General features: G+C 50.8%; 2 non-coding genes across 2 annotated transcripts; both read left to right on the top strand.

Annotated features, from left to right (window-relative positions):
* The first annotated feature begins 8,031 nt into the window (after positions 1 to 8,031).
* Positions 8,032 to 8,104, top strand: TRNAK-UUU. The gene has a single exon. It is a non-coding gene; the product is annotated as a tRNA-Lys (tRNA).
* Positions 8,105 to 13,159: 5,055 nt separating this feature from the next.
* Positions 13,160 to 13,241, top strand: TRNAS-AGA. The gene has a single exon. It is a non-coding gene; the product is annotated as a tRNA-Ser (tRNA).
* Positions 13,242 to 13,569: the final 328 nt, after the last annotated feature.

Raw genomic sequence — 13,569 nt, forward strand, 5'->3', positions numbered from 1 at the left:
CTGTAGCACTTTTTAGCTTGTACTTTCAGGCCGGATAGCTTGCAGAAGGCTTCCAATATTTGAATATTTTTATTCATACCTTCCCAGGTGTCACTCAGCATGACCAGATCATCAGCAAAGGCAAGTGATGTTACCTTATTTGTCCCGTAGGAGAATCCCATATTAGCCTTCTCTAATGCAGTGATTAGAGGATCTATTGCCAGGTTAAATAGCAGTGGAGACATGGGGTCTCCTTGTTTGACACCAACTTTAATTTCAATAGGTGGAGTGCGCTTTGTACCAATTTCTATTCAGGTGTGGATCTTTTTATTAGAGTCTTCAATTATGCTCACAATATGTTGATCCAATCCCCTTTCCTGTAGTACCCACATAATGTGGTCGTGAGATACCGAGTCAAATGCCTTAGCAATGTCCACGAATACAACCCCCAGCGATTTTTTGCTCTTTTTCGCTTGCTTCAATATTGTTTGAAGGATCTTGAGGTTCTCTGAGCAGCCTGGTGTTGCAATGAACCCTCTTTGTCGAGCATTTATTGGGCATGCTTTGGCAAGTCGATTGGTTATTATTCTCGAGAAAAGCCTTAGTACGATGGATCTGATAGTTAAAGGCCTCCAGTTCCCCAGATCTTTCAAGGCCTCGGTGTCTGCAGTTTTGGGGATTAGTAAGGAGCGGCTTTCTTTTATGGTGTCAGGTATTATGCCAGTGATTAGCCACGTATTGAACAGTTTCTCAAGAGCATTGCATTCCGGGTCCGCTAGGAGTAGGTCCCTTAGGCTGATCTTGTCAGGGCCTGGTGCAGAGTTCTTATTCATCTCCTTTATGTTTTTCATTATTTCCTTAGCCGAGAGAAGGATTTCAAAGGCGGTGTTATCGGCCGCGTGGGATTTGAATTGTCCCAGTCCTTCAAAGGGAGTCAGGGTCTCCCATTTACTCTTTTATGTTTCGAGTACTTCTATAAGAGGGATTTGGCATTGCAGACATTCAGTGCCGTCCAGAATGATGGAGGCAAGTTTGCATCTGTCTGTCTCAGAGATGCTGGTATCTTTTGTAGAAACCTTTTTTGACCGCTCTCTTTTCCATCCATTTCTTTTTCTTTCCACTCTTTTTGCTCGCGGTTTTATTGTTCCCTCTTTTTCTTGGCTTAGGTGTTTCCATCAGGAAGGTGGAGAGGATATCAAGAGAGGTGGACTCGACAAGCGATCCTATATTGGAGTCTCCAGCCATCCATGCGTTTATGATTTCAGAATCAAATTTTATCTGGCCCTGGTTGACTATATTTTGCTTTATTTTGCACATGTATGCGTCTTTCAGTCCAGTAGTGGTAATAGGGCTACCAGTTTTTACTTCCAAATGGCATGTGCTTGATGCAGGTAATGGGTCCGTTGTCACTGCAGCTTTTTTAATGAGGCCCAGCAGTCTACGCTTTTCACTTATTTGTTTAGCCGTTTTTGTTTGGATGTGATCCGAGATCAGGATATTTATGTTCCTTTTGCCCCAGAACATGTTATTGAAGGCAGCGAGGAGCTGTTCTTCTTCAACAGTCCAGCAGCTCTTGTGTTTGCCACGTTGGGAGGTTGTTTTGGGCTGACTGGCTTCGATACGTTCTTGGTTCCGTATTGCTGGATGGGCTATTCTCTTATGTTGGGAGAGCCCACTTTTGGTGATAAATTGTTTGTTACATGTTCTGCAAGCCCAGTCACCCGATCGTTCTTCATTTATTTTCCCTTTGCATTTTGGAATATGGCACAAGATGCTGTGTGCTTTGGAATCAGTTTTGTTGCGCATGGAACATTGAAATTCGACCACTTTTCCACCGTGATTTCGCTTGAGGTGGACACTTAGAGCAATTGGCTTGCCAACGTGATCGCCACAAAAGGGGCACGCTGGGTTGTTATTAGGTAGTTGGATTAGGGTCTTTTCTTGTGTTCCATTTATAATGGTTTCCACTGTCTCCTCAATAGTGGTAATTGTGTGGCTCTCGCTTGTTTCTGTACTTGGTCCTTCACTGTCCAAATCCTCTTCACTAGATGTGATTAAGGAGAGGTCTGGATTTGGCAGACAGGTGGGTTTTACAGTCTCTTTAAAAGCACTGCTTATGATTTCTGTTGTGCGGATTGGGCCGATCCACTGCTTCTTTCGAGTGACTGTTAGCCATTTATTTTGGTTTTGTGAGATACGGGGTTTGGAGTGTACCTCCTTTGTCTGTGGGGCATGCTGGACATTGTCTGCCTCACTTTCAGTGTTCACAGGGCTCTCAGTTTGTGTGGCCACTGTGGCGACATTGGCTCGATATTGGGCCAAGGGCTCATTGGGTCGGAAGATGCACCTGCCCCAAGGTACAGTCTTCTTGCTTCGGTTAGTCGAGTTAGTCCCTCGACTTGGGCTATTTCCGGCACTATCTAGTGCCACCATCATTTTGTGGTTTTCCACCGTTTTATACTATTGTCTGGCCGGTGTACCAGGACAATAGGGTCGGGATATCGATAGCAGCTGAGCCTCAGTTCATCAACTCATCACCCAAAGAGTCGTCCAGCGGGACCACGGGGAGGTTGAGGTCTCAGTACTGCTGCCCAGTAACTAGACTCTTGACACAGCCGAAGAGAGTCATAGTTACTCCCGCCGTTTACCCACGCTTCAGTGAATTTCTTCACTTTGACATTCAGAGCACTGGGCAGAAATCACATCGCGTCAACACCCACCGCGGGCCTTCGCGATGCTTTGTTTTACTAAACAGTCGGATTCCCCTGGTCCGCACCAGTTCTAAGTCAGCTGCTAGGCGCCGGCCGAGGTGGAACACCGCCCCCCCATCCCCGCGGATGGGGGAGAGGCGAGCGACGCCCGCCGCAGCTGGGGCGATCCACAGGAAGGGCCCGGCTCGCGTCCAGAGTCGCCGCCGCCCCCCGGGAGAGGGGCGGCACCTTGCCCAGCCGCGGCTCGCGCCCAGCCCCGCTTCGCGCCCCAGCCCGACCGACCCAGCGTGAGGGGCACCATCAGAGCTGGAGGGAACCCAGGGAGCTGCCGGTCGGGAGTGAGGGGCACCGTCAGAGCTGGAGGGAACCCATGGGGCTGCGGGTCGGGAGTGAGGGGCACCGTCAGAGCTGGAGGGAACCCAGGGGGCTCCGGGTAGGGAGTGAGGGGCACCAGCAGAGCTGTGAGTCTGGAGGTCAGGACTGGGATAGCAGCGGTTGTGGGTTGGGAGTGAGGGGCACCTGCAGCGCAGTGACTGGGGAGCTCAGCGGGGAGTCCAGGGGGCTGCGGGTCGGGAGTGAGGGGCACCATCAGAGCTGGAGGGAGCACAGGGGGCTGTGGGTCGGGAGTGAGGCGCACTGGTAGAGCTGGGGGAAAGCCAGGGGGCTGCAGGTCGGGAGTGAGGGGCACCAACAGAGCTGTGAGTCTGGAGGTCAGGACTGGGATAGCAGGGGCTGCGGGTCAGGAGTGAGGGGCACCAGCAGCGCAGTGACTGGGAAGTTCAGCGGGGAGCCCAGGGGGCTGCGGGTCGGGAGTGAGGGCGTGATGCAGTAGTATCTGTTTGTGTGGGGGATGGGAGAGCAGGGGGTGACTTTAGGTGATGGTCTGTATCTGAGCCTGTAACCTGAGTTAGGCAGGGGGAGTAAACAGCTCTGCTCGGGAAGCTGCACAAAGTGAAGAGAGCCTGCTGGAGAGGGTTTGGGTCAGTTTCGGTTTTGGGTCTGGGTGGTGGAATTCAGGGAATCCCAAGCTGGGATCTATGCTCCCTGAATCTCCATAAGGACCAGATTGAGGGGTCCTGGCTGGGCCCACAAGCTCTGCTGTATCCTGTGTTCCTGTTGTCCAATAAACCTTCTGTTTTACTGGCTGGCTGAGAGTCACTGTGAGTCCCAGGAAGAGGGGTGCAGGGCCGGACTCCCCCACACTCCGTGACAACTGGTGGCAGTGGCGGGACCTACTGTGCCCCGTGGACGGCGCTTCCTGCAGTAAGGGACTGGGGAGCAGTAAAACGAAGGGACGATTGCAGGGGTGATTAAGCCCTGGGAGTGTGTGACCAGTGAGAAGGACTCTGCAGTAACAGGGTCCCCCGGGGGATTGCAGCGAGCAGTCCCAGGGGCGGAGTCGTCTGCGGCTTGACCCTGGCAGAGAGATGGTGACCTCAAGAAGGCCTGGCACACTAGGGGTCTCCCTGGAAACCGTGGGGAGCGGTGACCACCCAGGCCTCCGAGTGGCCAGCAGGGGATCATCCCGGTGCCATTTCTTCCTGGCCTGCACCTTCCTGCCCCATTCCTCTCCCTCCCCCACCTCTTTCTGTCTCTGCTCCTCCCCCTCCGCGCCCACCGCCTCCTGCACCCCACTGAACAGCTGATCACTGGCAGGCAGGAGGCACTGAAGGGGAAGAGGAGGAGCTTGTCAGCAAGGCCTGTAGTGGGGGTGGGGGAGCTGGCTGCCAGTGGGCGCAGAGCACCTATTTTTTCTCTGTTGGTTCTGCAGCCCCGTAGCTCCCATGCAGTCGCTGACTCAGCTCGTCTCACACTCTAGAGAGAGGAGCAGAACCAGGGCTATGGCTGATCTATGGGGCACCAGGTGAGTGGCAGAGGCTTCAGGTGCTGAGAGTTTGCCTGACCCCTCAGGGACACAGTGTGAGGTGGTGTCCCAGGGATCTCTATGAAAGGAGCAGAACAGGATTTCTCCCCAAATCCCCGCCCTGGCCCTGCCCCCAGCCCCACCCCCTCACTGCCCCATTGGATCCCTCCCCAAATCCTCGCCCTGGCCCTGCCTCTTCCCCAAGCAGGCGGCATCCTCCTCCCTCCCAGGTTTGCACACTGGCCATGGCCAGGAGCGCAGCATGGAGGGAGCAGGGCAGCGCAGTGGGGCTGGGGGCAGTGCGGAGCAGGCAGGACCCATGTGGGCGGGGGGTGGAGACACACGTGGGGCAGACATCCTCCTGCCAGGAGGACCCGGGCCTGGTTGCCTGGTTTGCCCCTTGCCCGGGAGCTGCAGGAGGGACCTGGAGTGCGGCTTGGCTGCAGAGCTCAGAGCCCAGGCTGGGCCCAGGAGTGAGGGGATGGGGGAGCTGGGGATGTATCAGGGGTCGGAGCCGAGAGTTGGGTGGAGATGGGGCTGTGCCACTGCCGCCTGGTGGTGGTAGGGAGCCTCCGGCTTTTTTTTTTTTTTTAGCTCTGCCGCCGGCTTTTTATTTTTTTGCTCAGCCCCCCGCGTCCCGATATTTCATCTTTGACATCTGGTCACCCCAGCCTGATGTGAATGAGGGTGTCTGGACCAAGGGGCCAGGGACTGGCCTTTGCTAGAGAAACCACTGTCAAGTTTTAGCCAATTAGGACAAGTCAGCAAATAAGAACAACCTCAGGTATCAGTAACTGCTGCAGGTAGCAAAGTCCTACAGGGAGCAGTTTCTGGCACTACACCTGTGCAGCTCTGCTCCCCGGCTCTTCTCGGGCTCCTGCTCTCTCCTTAGCTCTGCCCCACTCTGGCCCAGGCAGTTCCAGCTCCCACGGAGGATGGGACCCCCTGGCCTGGTGACTCCCTCATTACACTGCCTGGCCTGTCAGTCCGGCTAACTTGGAGCTTTGGCCTCTCCCCATTGCCCTGGGGACTTTCAGCAAAGGCAAGACTGGAAGCACCTGGGACTCAGGTCCCAGACTTTGTGATGCCCAACTCCTTCCCGGGGCTCTAGCTGAAGCCAGAGCATCGGCCTGAGCAGCCAAGAAGAGGTTCCAGCCCTGAAGGGAGCAGGACTTGCAGCACAAAGTGAGCACAACCACGAGGGGACTCAAATCCTGAATCATCCGATCCACAGGGAGATGCCTTATCCTTTAGGCCACATGATGAGGGGGTCTAAGCTCTTCTTTGGAAAAGCTGGACACTGTGTTTCTCAGGTCATCTGCTGAGGGGGCCGAGACGCTCTGGATGCAAGAAGTCAAGTTCCCAGCGACAAGTGAGACTTAATTGTATGGGGCCAGGTGCAGGGCTTTGGTAGGGAGGCTCAGGCATGGGGGATTGGGGTGCAGCGGATGGACCAGCTGTCTAGGCACAGAGATTTAGTCTCCCTGAGGAGGAGGAGGAATCCTGCTGACAGGCAGTGGCTGTGCAGAAAAAGAGGAGGGGTTCCTGGGACTTTTTTTGCCTCTCTTTTGCCTGCCTGCTCACTCTTGCCTGCACACTGGGATAATCACTCTTGTGGTGAATGGTGAAAATGTTTCCTAACAAGCCCAGGTAGCTCAGTGGGTAGAGCATCAGGCTCTTAATGTGAGGGTCCAGGGTTCAAGCCCCTGTCTGGGTGCTCAGCTTTTAAGTTCCCTTGTGTGCCAGGAGCCAAACTCTGTTCACAGCCACATGCGGATTCCCAGAAGCTGTGGCCATTTCCTGGAAAGGTTCCTTTCCTTAGCAAGCAGGAGAGAGGCCACAGCTGCAGGTGTAGAAAGCGCAGTCTCTGGCTGCCAGGAAGTGCTCTGGGGGCAGGTGCTGAGAAAGCCCAGAGGGGGAGCAGCAGAGATGAGGGGAAGAGAGACAGAGAAGCAATGAGGACAGAGGGCAAGGGTAAAGGGGGCATCTGGTCTGGCTATTGTGGGGAACTTCCCTGGTTTATACACGACCCTGGTGGAATTGGCTGTAGAAAGGATCTGAGTCCCCACCCCCTTACCCAGAGGCTGCCTGACTTCGAGGACTGTTAGGATACAGATATTCAGGCCAGTCTGCAAAGGCCTGTACTTTAAGAATTTAGGTGTATTTTTATCACTTAGCTAGTTATAAAGATATAAAAGAAAGAATAAAAAATCACTGTCTGTCTGTGTAATGGCCTTCTCTTACTGTGACAGTCTGAGGCCTGGTTCTTCGGCTAAGCAGCAAAGGCAGCCATAAGGTGGGAAGTGTATGGTCACATCCTCACATTCCCAACTAGTCACATTGAAATAAGGTGCTATTGGGCTGTTAGGAATACAATCCTGCCCTGATATTCCATCCCCTCCAGAGAAAGGGAAACTTAGTTTGGTAGCAGCCTGTCTGGCAAGAACTCACTTATCAATAGACACAGCTGGAAAACCCTTATGTCTGTATAGATGTAGTTGTGAAATCCTCCCTTCTGTATTGTTTTGTATGTTTATTTGCATGGTCTCTGTCTGGGTCTGTGATTGTTTCTGTCTGCTGTATATTTAATTTTGTTGGGTGTAACCAGTGAAGGTGGTGGAATATAACCATGTTACAGTATATCAGGACTTGTTAGTCTAGAGGAGTGAGGGTGCCAGGCGGCGCGACGGTCGGGGCTGCGTGGTGAGTGTCCCGCTGAAGCGCTGGCCGCCCCCCTTCTCTCTCCCCCCCGCTCCCTCCCCTTCCCCCCCCCCCCACTAGACCGGGCTCGCACTTTGTAGCACAGGGAATCCCCTGGCTCCGGCCGCCCTGTAGGGTTTTTTTTTTGTTTTTCCCCTGCTTTACCGGCCGCACCGTTGTTTTTCCCCACCACCCTGCTTTGCTGCTCCAGCCCCACCATTTTGTGTTGTCCCCGCCCCCACTTTGCTGCTCCAGCTGTGCCGTGTCCCTCCCCAGCTTTGCTGCTCCAGCCCCACCGTTTTTGTGTTGTCCCCCGCCACTTTGCCACTCCAGCCACGTTGTGTCCCCCCCCGCTTTGCCACTTCAGCCGCGCCGTATCCCCCCCACACCCCCGCTTTGCTGCCAAACATGCACCTTTGTATGCAACTGCTTAGTCAGTTGTGGACCTTGCTACCATTATCATTATCCCTTTGAAATAATGATGGTGATGGACACTTGGCTCTATATCCCAGTGTGTCGTGGATGTCTACAGGCTGCATTAGCCAATCCAACCATTTGGCACTTACAGATGGGCACCTCTGTATTGTGCCTGAGTCTTGTACAGCTATGAATGGCTGGTAGATGCCGATATTTTCCCGTCTTTTTAACCAGCTCTAATACCAGGCCAGGCCAGGGCTGGGAAGAGAGAGAGAGAGCAGCAGGTTTCCCCTATTGTGGCTGTCTCGCTTTTTCTTGACTAGCTTCATCTCTGCACCAAGTTGTGCTTTTCATATGTGAGCCTGGCTAGCTCAGTTGGTAGAGCATCAGACTTTTAATCTGAGGGTCCAGGGTTCAAGTCCCTGGTCAGGTGAAAAACTTCTCACAGTGATAATAAAAATCTGTCTTTCTGGAGTCTAGTTCAGTGTTACTCTTTCTCTCCAGGATTTTGCCTTTCCTAAGAAGGGCCTTTCTGTGGGGGGGATTGAAGGAGCAACTCCTTGACATCCCCTCTGTCCTTGCAGGTTGGAGGAATAAAGTCCTCTGGGCATATGGCATGTTCCACCCCTGCAGACACAAACACACAGAATATTCATAAGGAATTAGAATTAGAATCCACCACTTTCCTTGGGAGCTTGTTCCTCTCGTGAATCATCCTCGCTGTTGAATATTTGTGCCTTAGATGTAATATATGAATTTGTCTCTTTTCACCTTCCAGCCATTGGGTCTTGTTATGCCTTTCTCTGCTTGATTAAAGAGCCCTTTAATAGCCAATCTTTACTCTCCATTAAGGCCCTTCAACACTTCAGTGAAATCACCTTTCAATCTTCTTTCGATAAGCTAAACAGGTTGAGCTCGTTCAATAGCAAAGAGCCACCAAATGTTCTGAGGGCTGGAGAAAAATGTCTTCTAGGGAAAGTGGTGGATTCTCCATCTCTTGATGTCATCTAATGGAGACTAGATGCCTTTCTGGAATGTGTTTGCCCAAAAGTAGCTATTGTGTCATACAGGAGACCTGTGATATGCAGGGGGTCAGATTAGATGCTCTAATGGTCTCTTCTAGCCATAAAGTTGACTAATTTCTGAAAAACTGAGTGTAGCATTGGGAGCAGCGTCTGATGTTTTCCTGTCTAGCCGGCTTGCTTCCTTGAACGAACGCTCCTTGAGTGGGGTGATCCATAGGGAGTAGCTCAAACCTCCAAAGTGCCTGGCCAGGGGCAGGACATTAGCCCAGCAAGGGAGGGGTGTGGCAGTGACATCACAAAGGCCTTTTGCAGGACCTCAGACTATTGGTCAAAGGTGGTGGGGAGGTGGTGACCTCACAGAGAGATGCTGACATCAGCCAGGCAGGACGGGGCGAGGGGCCAGGGAAACCTCAGAGACCCCTGTGGCTTTGCTTCAGCAAGTCTCCTTCTCCAGGTCTCTCTTTGAGGACTGAGGGAGTATTTGGGTTCATGTACATGAGCGCCAGGAGGAACCTCTTCGAGTTTTCTCCTTCCCTTTTAGTGATTTTACTAGAAAACAGCCGTCCCTGTTTAGAAGGTAAGAGCCTCCTCGAGGGAAGGGGTGTCATGGGCATGTCACAGTTCAGATAACCCCCCGCAATGTAAGGAAGTTCCCACCACCCTGCTCTGTGTTCGCAGGGTGGAAGAGAGCAGCATCCACGGCAGTGATTTGCTCCTGGCTGCCGGAGCAGAGCAGCAGGCTCAGCTGTCAGTACTTCCCAGAGCGATGAAAGGGGAGGGGCCCAGCCTCTGTAGCAGGAATGCAGGGCAGGCAAGTTCACAGCGGGCATTGTGGGATACTGGGGAAGGCCAGTTATGGTGATATAATGAACAGGAGCGTTTACTCTGTTACTTAAAGTTTGCTGCAAAAAGCTCTAGCTCTCTCATTGAAGTCGTTTTATTTTGTCAGCAAAACAGGGCACTTTTGTCACCAGACGTGGCATTGCAGTGTGTACACTAGCCACAAGCCACTGACCGAGAGAGCATTGTGTGTTTTTCACACACCTGAGCAATATAATTCTGCTGAAACAACTTTGTAGTGCAGACCTGGCCAAAGATTCACTCACACACAGCTTGCAAGGAAAACCTCACCTGCTCCTCTGCTTTGCAGAATCCAAACACAAGCAAAGCTTATCAGGCCCTGGTGGTGATGGCAGGGAGTCAGGTGTGGGCAGACAGTGTGTTTTAGTCTCTCACAGGCATGATGGCTTAGCTGGCTAAAGCATCTGTTTTGTAAACAGGAGAGCCTGGGTTCAACTCCCAGTGGTGCCTTGTTGACTGGTTGTTGGGGCACCTGCTTTTGGCTACTGTCAGAAGACAAGGTTCAGAGCTAGGTGGGCCTTTGGTCTAGCCCAGTGTGGTTTTTCTCATGGTTTAAATTACATTCACAGGCACTGATAATAGAGTTACTGAAAGTTTGGGAGTTAAGAGCTGATAGCTCAGTGGTCCAGTCCCCACACAGATGACCCGTCTCCCTCTGAGACAGGGGCTGGTCTGAGCTCTCACCCAAATGCTCATTGTGGCTGCCAGAATCTCTGAGCAGCTTGTTTAGTTGATGCCAAAGGTTGGATCCTGCTTTGTGCACCGTGTGTGAGAATGAAAATCCTAAACTGCCCTTTGAAATAACGAATGCAGCAGGACGTGTTATTGTCCCTGCCCCCAAGCAGACAGACCAATGGAGAAATGCCGTCGAGTCCAAGGTGATATTCCACTGCCATTTTACCTTTTTTGCTTGCTAAACTCCTTCTTATCTGCCTGGCCCAGGCTGTCCTCTGCCTCAGCTGCTGCTCCCGGCCTGCTCTATAGTCAAACAAAAAATAACCCCAACTATACATACAACATGATGGGGGCTAATTTAGCTACAACGAGTCAAAGATCTTGGAGTTATCATGGATAGTTCTCTGAAGAGGTCCACGCAGTGTGCAGAGGCGGTCAAAAAAGCAAACAGGATGTTAGGAATCATTAAAAAGGGGATAGAGAATAAGACTTATATAATAAGACTTATATAAATCCATGGTACGCCCACATCTTGAATACTGTGTACAGATGTGGTCTCCTCACCTCAATAAAGATATTCTAGCACTAGAAAAGGTTCAGAAAAGAGCAACTAAAATGATTAGGGGTTTAGAGAGGGTCCCATATGAGGAAAGATTAAAGAGGCTAGGACTCTTCAGTTTGGAAAAGAGAAGACTAAGGGGGGACATGATAGAGGTATATAAAATCATGAGTGATGTTGAGAAAGTGGATAAGGAAAAGTTATTTACTTATTCCCATAATACAAGAACTAGGGGTCACCAAATGAAATTAATAGGCAGCAGGTTTAAAACAAATAAAAGGAAGTTCTTCTTCACGCAGCGCACAGTCAACTTGTGGAACTCCTTACCTGAGGAGGTTGTGAAGGCTAGGACTATAACAATGTTTAAAAGGGGACTGGATAAATTCATGGTGGCTAAGTCCATAAATGGCTATTAGCCAGGATGGGTAAGGAATGGTGTCCCTAGCCTCTGTTCGTCAGAGGATGGAGATGGATGGCAGGAGAGAGATCACTTGATCATTGCCTGTTAGGTTCACTCCCTCAGGGGCACCTGGCATTGGCCACTGTCGGTAGACAGATACTGGGCTAGATGGACCTTTGGTCTGACCCGGTACGGCCTTTCTTATGTTCTTAACATGCCGGGCCCCAAGGGGAACAGAGGCTGGGACAGGGCAGCAGCCTGGGCTGGGCTGGGAAGATGCTGGGAGTTCTCGTTCCCTGAGAACTGGCCCGGCTCCCTTCTCAACAGCAAACAAATCAATTCCACATCCCCTCCCCAGAAAAACCAGCCTGGAGCCAAGGGCAGCAGGGGACGATTCCCTCCAGTTCCCACCGAGGCAGGAGAGAACCCAGGGTGTTTCTAGCAGAGCTTATGGAACTGAGGTGGGGAAACCAGCCTCTAACAACAGGCAGTTCCAGTTTAAGCTCAGTGTTTTTAACAATTTCTACAACATTAAATAACCCTTCAATCATAGTGTCACCATCCATAACATTGCTTCAGCCTTATAGGTTCCTAACTGCACAACTAAACATCTCTTCAAACACAAGGGAGTGGAGATCAGTCAATGTTCAGAGTCATCCCACATAAAAGAACCATGTTGTGGTACATACTGGCCCCATCATGTGGCCATCGCCTTTCCCTCCTCTCTGTTAAAAGTTTTAGTATTTTGCACAGAAACTTTCTTCCTCAGGAGAGACCTGGGACCAGGGCTGCCAGCCAGCCAAACACTGTTAAGAGAAGGCGTCATCTGTCAAAAATGATCTCTCTCCTTCAGTTCAGTGACAGCCTGAAATGTTACTTATCCCGGCAGAGCCGAGGATTGAAAGCAGCTACATCAAACCCCTGTGTAGCTAGCAGGAATGAACAAAAACACTCCTGGTATCTGAAGAGATGTTTAGTTTTATCCTTTGTTAACTAGAAGACTAAAGGGAAAGGCAGTGGTGGTGCCAGATATTAAGAGTGAAACATGAAACAATGATCATAGTTATGCCCATAGTGACTGCAAAATCTTTCTATATTCTTCTTATTATCATCAGTGTATTATTTTCTCTGGCATCTAGACATTGACTAGACCTTGACCAAGAAATTTGGATCTTGATAAAATAATAGACTATCCCTGGTTAAGGCAATGGACTTGAGACCCACTCGGGTGTCTCCACGCTGGTTCAAGTACTAACAACAGTGGCTGCCTTTTAGCCATAGCTTTTAATCAGGGCAATACATTGATACAAATTCCTGTTAAATAATTTCTCAGCCAGAGTCCTTCACCCACATTCCTTAAGGCACTGGGCCACCATGTGGACGTTTCTTTTCCTCCTCAATTTCACACAGAGACACAATTTCCTTTGCACAGATCCATGAACAGCAAAAACCTCCCTGTGTCTCTTGTCTGAGCCAGGGCATTCAATTGTATTGAAACCTTCTCTCCTGCAATGGCAATGGTCAGACAGAGGGGACGTGGCCACCTTCACCTCTGACAGTGAGATATTGGCTCCGCTCTTTCTTTCTGCTGCTGTTGTTAGTCCATGAAACATCAGGGATGGAATGCAAGGCTGAGTTCATGCACCAAACCCCTGAAACATTTCAGTGCCCCTGAGAAATCCTGACCCTGGCTATTGGAAGGATCTGGTGGAGATTCGAATAGGAAAGGGACTGTGTGAATTGTCAGTGTGGGGAATGAACAACAATTTATAGCAATGTCGTTCACACAAACACACTCTAATCATGCTCCAGCTGGAAGGGAAATGGGCAGGAACTCTTGCTGTTCAGCCATGGACACACTTACACTAATGCACAGCTGTGAGTGTGCTGGGGGAGCTGGTCTGAGCAATTTGAAGTGACAATTCAGTGAGAAGAGAATCATGGTGTAGTGCAGCAGTTGGACATCAAATAGTTGTGGCCGAGTGGTTAAGGCGATGGACTAGAAATCCATTGGGGTCTCCCCACGCAGGTTAAAATCCTGCCAACTACGGAAACATTAGTGCATTGTAATTAGTGTTGTCTTAGTGCCTGAGCATCTATGGAGCCAGATCTGATGTCACTCTGAGGCTGTCTACACTTAAAATACTGCTGTAGCACTGGGGACTAGACAGCTGCTACAGTGACTGGAGGGGTTTTCCATCCCTGTAATAGCTACATTGACAGAACAATCTTTCCTTTCATTTAGCACTATCTAACCATGGCTTAGGTCAGCTTAATTATACTGGATCCGGGGTTTTTCACACCCTGAAAGACGTACTTGTTAGAGGGTTTATTCCATCACCCTCTGTCAAGGTTCCTTACCCACTCTGAACTTTAGG

This window comes from Mauremys reevesii, unplaced genomic scaffold (assembly GCF_016161935.1).
Source record: "Mauremys reevesii isolate NIE-2019 unplaced genomic scaffold, ASM1616193v1 Contig4, whole genome shotgun sequence".
In the NCBI taxonomy this organism is placed as follows: domain Eukaryota; kingdom Metazoa; phylum Chordata; order Testudines; family Geoemydidae; genus Mauremys; species Mauremys reevesii.